The 8,606-nt window shown below is 49.6% G+C and overlaps 1 long non-coding RNA gene across 1 annotated transcript; it reads right to left on the reverse strand.

The window, feature by feature from the left end:
* Positions 1-1,767: 1,767 nt before the first annotated feature.
* LOC118355640 (uncharacterized) lies at positions 1,768-7,527 on the reverse strand. The gene is made up of 3 exons (XR_004818467.2): positions 7,394-7,527; positions 2,959-3,026; positions 1,768-1,838 (listed from the first exon to the last, which is right to left on the reverse strand). It is a non-coding gene; the product is annotated as an uncharacterized LOC118355640 (long non-coding RNA).
* Between the last annotated feature and the right edge of the window lie 1,079 nt (positions 7,528-8,606).

Raw genomic sequence — 8,606 nt, forward strand, 5'->3', positions numbered from 1 at the left:
GTCCAGTGTCATTCCCCTGACTGAGCCCCAGCCACCCCATCTTTTTTTTTCCCAGCCACTCCATCTGTAAAGGGACCCCTCAGAGTTGCTGTGAGGCTGGGTGACCTAGGTTAAGAGAGACTAGCACGGAGGCTGGCATGTAGAAGACACTCTGAGATGCTTATTTTTTCAAAGAAGTTTGTTTAAAATAATAAAAAATCAGGAGCACCTGGCTGGCTCAGTCAATTAAGCATCTGACTCTTGATTTTTGGCTCAGGTTGTGATCTCAGGGTTGTGGGATTGAGTACCCCTCCACCTCTCTGATCAGTGGGGAGTCTGCTTGAGATTCTCTCCCTCTGCCCCTTCCCCAGCACGTGCACATGTGCGAGCACTCTGTCAAATAAATAAAATCATTTAAAAAATATTAATAAAAATGTCTGATCATGGCCACTGATTAGTTTGATAAAAGAGCAGTTTATCATTAGTCTCCTCAAAACACTTGCTATCAGGATGTCTGGGTAGGTCAGTGGTCTGCCTTTGGCTCAGGTTGTGATCCTGGGGTTCTGGAATCGAGTCCCGGATCAGAATCCCTGCAAGGAGCTTGCTTCTCCTTCTGTCTATGTCTCTGCCTCTCACGAATAAATAAATAAAATCTTTAAAAACAAAAAACAGGGACACCTGGGTGGCTCAGCAGTTTGGCGCCTGCCTTCAGCCCAGGGCATGATCCTGGAGTCCGGGAATCGAGTTCCACGTTGGGCTCCCTGCATGGAGCCTGCTTCTCCCTCTGCCTGTGTCTCTGCCTCTCTCTCTCTTTCTCTGTGTGTCTCATGAATAAATAAATAAAACCTTTAAAATAAATTTAAAAACCCACTTGTTGTTTTCTGAGGTTTTAACTTTTGCCTCACATCCCAAGCTCTATTGTTAAGAATGTTTTTGTCACACACACACACACACACACACACACACACACACACACACACACAAAGGAATGTTGTCTTCCTAATCTAACAAAAATATGTGGAAGCCAAAACAGGTAATTGTGTACAAGAGGGTGGACTTCCTTGGTCACTGCTTTCGCTACCCAGACAATAGTGTATTGGCTCCCAGGTTGCTCAAGGGGTCACAGGACAAGATTTTACTTTTGTTCTAGTCTCTAGCATCAACCTTGCAAGGATATCACACAGAAACTACTTCCTCAGTCTAACTGCAAACTTGGCACCTATAGACCATCCCATCCATTCCATTCCTATATCAGAGCAGGAAACACCCCGGTAGGTTCTTTTTCCTTCTCGCATGGATACGAGACTCACCTGACCAAGTCCTTCTTCCCTGGGACGCCCTTATACATACCTTCACGCTGACAACCAGGAGCTGAGCAGAGGCTCAGCCACCTGCCGTAATGGTACTTGAGGAAAGGGAAGGGGGCTGGGAGGCCTCTGGTGTTCACACTGCCTGAAAGCCAGCATCACACCTGGCACTGATGCAGCACTTGCCCCACTGGGCTCCTGCAGTGGGGGAGTTGGTCCTATGCTTTTGCAGGCCCTCTATCTCCTCCACGTTCCCCAGAGCACACCCCACTCCCAAGAAGTGGGCCTGGGTTTGGTTCTCCAACGCCTGCTGATTTGTTTCTTCTACTAGAAAAAGTATGAAAAGTGTATGTAGTATGTTAACAGATTCCTGTGGAGTGTCCCATTGTCAACTGGGGGCATTGCCCTACCTCTAGGAAAACAGCTGGTAAGCATGGGGCAAAGATCCTGACGTGGGAGCAAGGCTGAACCAGGATCTGATCCAAGCTCTACTCTGCTGAGCTCTGTGAACTTGGGCTGGTTACTTCATCTTCGGAGCTTCAACTTCCTTATCTGTAAAATGAGGACAGGATACCCATCCAGAAAGGTATGCTTAAAGCATCAAGCACAGTGCTTGGCCAAAGAGGCAGGGAGTAACATGGGGCTTCCTGGAATGAAGACTTCTTTTTGCTCATTTGACTTTTAAAAAACCACCTTCCTAATTGTGTTGACCGATACGTATTTATGATACATAGAATTGACTTTGTTTATAGAGTTTTCAGGAAGTCTCCAAACTAGAGCTGAGTCCCGCACTGCTGCCTCAAGTGTGACTGCCAGAGGCACTAGCAGCGCCAGCCATGGGAGGGGTTGGGCAAGCAGGGGACCCACCTCTCCTCACCCCTACTCCTTGGGAGGCAGCAAACATTTTCTATAAAGGGCTGGATATTGTAAATATTTCAGGCAACTATTGTCTCTGTCACAACTACTTAACTCTGTGCCAGCAGGAAAATAGCCACAGATGATATGTAAATGAAGGACTGTGGCTACTCCCAGTTAAACTCTATTTGCAAAAATAAGCTGCTGGTGCAAGGTGGTTTGCCAAGCCCTATTAATCCCAGGACTATAGCTTACATAACAATCACCTGGGGGCTTCTTCAAATCTGATCACTTGGCCCCACCTCCAGAGTTTCTAATTCAGTGGGTCTGTGGTAGAGTCTGTCATTTGCATTTCTAATTTCCCAGGTATGGCTGGTGCTGCTGGCCTGGGAACCACTCCCAGAACCACTGTAGCCAGTCCCACTCACCTTCTTTCTCTATGCACCTAAACCACTTTATTCTTGTTGCGAATATAGCATTTATTATGTTCCATTATGGTTAGTGGTCAGTGTGGGGGTCTCCATAATCCTTTTTTAAGAATTTTTGAGCATGCTCTACCCCCAATGTGGGGCTTGAACTCATGACCAGGAGAGCAAGAGTATTATCGACTGGCGCCCCTCTGGGATCCTTCCTTCCGTACCTTCCTATCCCAGTGCCTGACAATAACAATTGCTCAGCATTCAGTGAATTCAAGGGAGGGTACAGCCATGGAAGCCCCAGGTCCCTCCCTGCTCCTTGGTGGACATTTCTGTCTGGAGCTCTGTGCAACCTGGGCCCAGCCCTGCCACAGAAGAGGAAAGGAATTTTGTCTCCCTACCTGTGCAGAAACAGACCAGGAAAGGACACATTCCCTGCTCAGCCTAGACCTTGAACCTGGATTATTTCCTAAGGAAATAAAAAAGGGAGGGTGGGGGTTGGTTAAATTTTGTTACTATCATCATTATTGTTACTTTGCTTCTAAATGGACTGTTTAATTTGTAAGGGAGGGTGGGGTTAAATCCAGATAGCTGTTTGCTGTGGAAAACCACTATTTCTAAATTACATTTAAAATGAACTGCAGGAGGTGATGCCTGGGTGGCTCGGCCATTGAGCACCTGCCTTTGGCTCAGGGTGTGATCCCAGGTCCTGGAATCTAGTCTCCATCGGACTCCCGGCGGGAGCCTGCTTCTCCCTCTCCCTCTGCCTTGCTTGTGCTCTCTCAAATAAAAATCTTAAAAATAATAATAAATAATAAAATGAACTGCAGCCTGGCTTTTTCTCAGATCAGACGGAATCAAGTTTGGTTTTGATACAAGGGAATAATATCAGAGACCTTTCCATATCTTGAATGGCACGAGCTTCATCAACTCCTGAATCCACCCTCCTCTCCTGGAACTCACAGCCTACCTCCTGGTTTTTATCCCAAGACGCTCTGCAAGCAGCAGAGCAGAGTCTCGAATGCTCCCCTACCCCCTCCTTTGCGGAGGACGCATTGGCAGGGGCGCGACAGAGAGACAGGGCTGAGCACCGGGGTAACGGGGTAATCCTAGTCCTGCGCTGGCTGCAAAGTGCAGATGTAACAATGAACCCCCTCCTTCCGATTCCCAGGCCTGTCTGAGGGAGGCCTTACCAAGGATTTCCTTTGGTCTGTGAAGTTTCAAGACCATCCCTATGTAAGTTCTGTTCCTTACTCTCTCCTTGCCAAATTAATAGACAAAACCAGGGATAAGCTTCCCCTCCTCATCTCGATGGGCTCCCTGAACAGGGCCGAAGGTCCAGACATTTGCTGCTTATCTGGACTGTAGTGCTCACAGCTATGACCCAGCAACCAGAGCATGGCTTAGGAACACAGCAAAGGAGTGGGACTGACCCCAGAGTGGCTGAGACTCTAATACGCCCTGTCCCTGCCACCTTGTTACCTCTACCTGCCAATCAGTTTCGCATCAATAAACTTTATGTTCAGGGCTTTGCAGAATGAATCAAAGGAGAGCAGCAGCTAAAGACTGATCTCTGACCTTGGCATATAAACAGCCTACAGGTTGGACCTGACAGTTAATAAAGGAAAGGCCCAGCAATTCTCTGATGCCTCTTTGCCTTAATTAGATTGTTCATAAGCTATGGGGAAATCTTCCTTTGGAAGAGAAAGACCCCACAAAGCAGGCAGTCACATTCTCATTCATTCATTCATCTGTTCGGACTGTCATCCTTCTGTCCACAGTCCCTGGTACTTGTCAAGCGCCCTGTTACCTGCACTGGGCACTGTGCTAAGGCTTCCCAGCAAAGGGCTTCAGGAACTCCAATGTCCACACCACACCGCGCTCTCCTGGGAGATGGCAGCTGGCCGGGCAGGCAAGAGCACAAGCTCTGGTTCAGACAAATCCAAGTTCGAATCGTAATTCTGCCCTGTGGCCTTTGGCAAGGTATTTAACCTCTCTGCCCTTGGTTTCCTCTTGGGGTTAATAATACCAGCCGCCAAGGGTTGTCATCAAGACCAAATGAGACCATCTGCACAAAGCATTCAGCACAGAGCCCCGCGCCCAGCAAGCACGCCAGAAATGGACATCCCAGTAGGGAACACTGGGCTCTGGGGTGGAGGTGGGGGTGGGAGGGGACTGAGAGGTGCCTTCCCTCCCCCTGGTGCTCAGTGGGTCACAGGGAGCCAGTGATGACATCCACGGTCTCTGCTCGCGTGATACTAGAAACCTGCTGTTGAGTGCTCGAGATTCTTCCTCTCTAAAATGGGGCACAGGTGGTAATCCCCCGACGGGATCTGGAAAGAGCATCGGTAGGGACACCCACCCCGCAACGGCACCTTGCTGAGGAAAGGACCGTGGGAATATCAAGTTCCCGTGCAGCCTCTGGCTTTGTCATCGGTGCCACGGCGGCCCTGCGGGCTGTCTTTAATAATAGATATTTTAAAATTCCCGAACCCACTTCATGCTATATTTGCTCGCACACAGAGGTTTATTCAGTGTTAATCACATTAATCTGCTGTTTCATTTCACGCTGTGTGATGCCAACTTCAGTGAGAGCCAGGAGAGAGCAGAATTTACTCTCAAAGGGCTTCGTGCTGCGCTCACCCAAACGGCGCCTCGTCAAGGCATCTCAGAGGCCCAGGGACCTCTGGGCCACCCCTGCACCCCCCAGGGGTGCCCTGGAGGCTTACCCAGTCTGCCTTTCAAGCGTCTCTCTGTATATTTTCCTTCTTACCCTCAATTAGAAATCTCTCTAGGCAAGCGTCCAGTCTTTACTAGCTATCTCTAATTCTTAAACAATGCAAATACATGCTATTCAGTAAAGCCCCGCAGCAGGTGCTTGTCACAAAGGGACCCTGAGCCTACAGGAGTGAAATCCTTTGAGATCTCCCACTATGATCCCCTCATGCTACAGACGGAAAGACTGAGGTGTAAGGGCTTATATCTCTCCTCTCTTGGCTCCTTCCTTAAACCAGTGAATACCCTTCATTCAGATCCTAAACACAAAATAACAAATTTGCCAGTTTTTTCTTGGCCCGGTGCCCCAATCTGCTTGAACCTCTCACTTGCCCTCGGGGTCCTGTCAGCCAGCTGGCAGCCCCAGATCTACTTCATGAAGAAAATGGAAGCCTTCAGACAGGACCATCTAGCCCCAGTGACCCCAGGGCCTGGCCCTGCATGCAACAGCATCCCCTCGGGCCAAAGGCCACCCTCTGTGTGCTGGTGGCCCTGGTCCGCCACCTTCCTACCCAAGGACCTTGTCCTGTACCTCTCAGCACTTTCTTACATCATCAGTTTCTCTTTCCACAGGATCATTTCTGTCATCATACACATGCTCTTATTAAAATTTTTTTCATTTTGAAAAATTTTGTGTAAAATCCTGCCTCGACCTCGCATTCTCCTCCAGCTACTGTACCATTTTCTCTTTCAAAATTCTGTGGGTTCCCTTTCCTCATCACCTATCACTCATTCTTCTAAGTTGCTTTTTTCCCATTTTTTTTTTCTAGGAGCCTACACAAGAGTTGAAAAGTATTAAAATACCCTCGACCTAGATTTTCCCTAATTAGCATTTTGCCACATTTGCTTTCCTTTTCTCTAACAGATAAGACACCTATATATAGTATATAATTTATATATAGGTAATAGACACATAGGTGAGCATATATAAATTACGTATATAAACATACGTAGGTGGCTATATCTAGTTGTTACTGTTGAACCATTGGAAAGTTGCACGCATCCTGCTCCTTCACTGCTCATTACTACAACAAATACTACAATGCGTGTCTCCTAAGAGCCAGGATTCTCTTACTTAACCACAGACCATTATTACAAGAAGTCAAATGCTAGTACAATATTATTTAATATAAAATCCATTTTCAGATCTAGCCATTTGCCCCCAAAATGTCCTTCATAACTATTTTTAAATCCAGATTCCAGTGAAGGATGAAGCCCACCCCAATTTAACTTCTAGATTAAATCTCCACCCAGGTTATCCAAGGTCAGGTAGGTTCATCACCAAATCCAAAGGGTCCTTCTCTGGCCTCAGTGGAGGCTTGGCCAGGGCAGTCTCCTCTGGACTTCTGGGTCGCTGCACATTCCTTTCCTCCCTCCTTCCTTGCTCCTTCCCCTCTCCCAATCCTCTGTGCTAGGCCCTCCTCTCCAGCTCCCACGTGGTCTCATCTAGGCCCATGGCTTTAACACCAGCTGCAGACGGATGCCACCCCACACACCGGCATCCAGCTTCCCCACCTCCAGACCCGTGTACCCCACTGCTTTCCACTCCATCTTCCCTGGGACATGCACCTCCAACCTACAATGTCCAAATGGAAGCCTCGATGTTTGGCTTCTTTCCCACCTCAGTAACAGCATCACCATCACCCCATCTGGACCTGATTCCACACCCCCCCCCCCCCCCCACACACACACACACCCGCCCCGGGTGCTGCATGGACTCCCTCCCTCCATCTTCCCGGCCGCCACGCCAGAAGTCTGGTCCACGCATAGCGGCCTGGATACCCGGGGGCCACCGTACAGCTCTCCACCCTTGCCCCGCCCCCACAATACACCCCCCACCCCACCGTGTTAACCTTTTAGAAGGTCATCCAGATCGGGCCACTCCCTCTCTTAAAAACTCTCCAGCAACTTCTCATTGCAATGAGAAATCATCCCAACTCAGACCCACCTCTCTCCCGCCTCCTCCACCATTGTTTCTGGTGACCCAACCCTGGCCTCCCTCGGGGCTTTTGTTGGTAGGGGCTTCTCCCTCGGCCTGCCAGGCTCCCTCTCACCCACAACCTCAATGTCTGTCCTGTCCTCGACCTTCAAGGCAACCAACAGCCCCTAAGCTCGAGGCCCTCGGACCCGCCACCAGCGCCAGGTGCGCTCTCGCGCCGCCGTCCCGGGAGAGGCTCTGATTGGCTCTGCCGGTGTCACATGCACACCCCCGTCCAATCATCTGGGGCCACAGAGGTCATAGGGCGGGAACACGGCTGCCCCGGTTCTTCTGGGGTCGGAGGGCGGAGAGGGGAGCTGTTCCTAGAGAAAGGGAGCCGGTCCTGGAGAAGGGGGGCCATTCCTGGAGGGGGGGGCGGTCCTGGAGAAGGGGGTTGTGTGGTGGGCCGCGGTTCGCCTTCTCTACCGCTCTGCTCAGGCATCAGGGTGCTGGGCCGGTCAGCAGCGCTTAGCCTCTTTCATTTGACCCAGGAATATTTTAACCAAAAAAGGGCAATATATAGGTACTGATGAAAGAGTTAAAAAATACAGCAAATAGTGAGGAAAGAGACTCCAGATATTGACCAGCTGATAACTGTTGGGGCCAGGCGGGAAGGGAAACTCCTCAAGATGGCGGATACGCCAAAATGGCTGAGGTTCCTGTCACCACCTCCACTTGGGACGACAGCTTGAGCAGACCCTTACACCTCTCCTTTGGACTTCCTCAACCGAACCCAATGCCCTTCAAACCCCAGAGGAGGAAGTCACCTTTGACTGGTCGAATTGCAATCCTTCCTTTGCATAGTGAGGGTCACTCTGGTTGGATTGCAATCCTTCCTTTGCATATGAGCCAACCAATAGGAAACCGTTCTGCCTTACAACGTTATGGAAACCCCCTACCACCTTGTCTCGGCGCGACTTCCTCGACTCACTCTCTTTCCTCCGTGAGTCGTGGAACCTCGCCCGAGGGTGCCTGCAATAAAATCTGTTCTTGGACCCTCGCTTGCCTTGGCGGTCTCATTTCCGTCTAGTTATTAAAAAACTTAACAATAACAAGCACCGTTAGCCTCCAACGGCTCTTGTCCTCTCTGTGGACCATCTCCATCCATGAACCTGAAGGGCCCCTCTCCTAGCTTCCTCAGAGCGCAGTTGCGATTCCTTTTTTTTTTTTTTTTTTTTTTTAAGAAGGCTCCACCCTCAATGTGGGGTCTGACCTGAAGACCCAGAGATGAAGACCTGAGCTGAGACTGGGTTGCTTAATGATTAAGGCACTCAGACGACAACCTGAGACAGGCTC

The sequence above is a fragment of the Canis lupus genome, chromosome 9, assembly GCF_003254725.2.
Source record: "Canis lupus dingo isolate Sandy chromosome 9, ASM325472v2, whole genome shotgun sequence".
In the NCBI taxonomy this organism is placed as follows: Eukaryota; Metazoa; Chordata; class Mammalia; order Carnivora; family Canidae; genus Canis; species Canis lupus.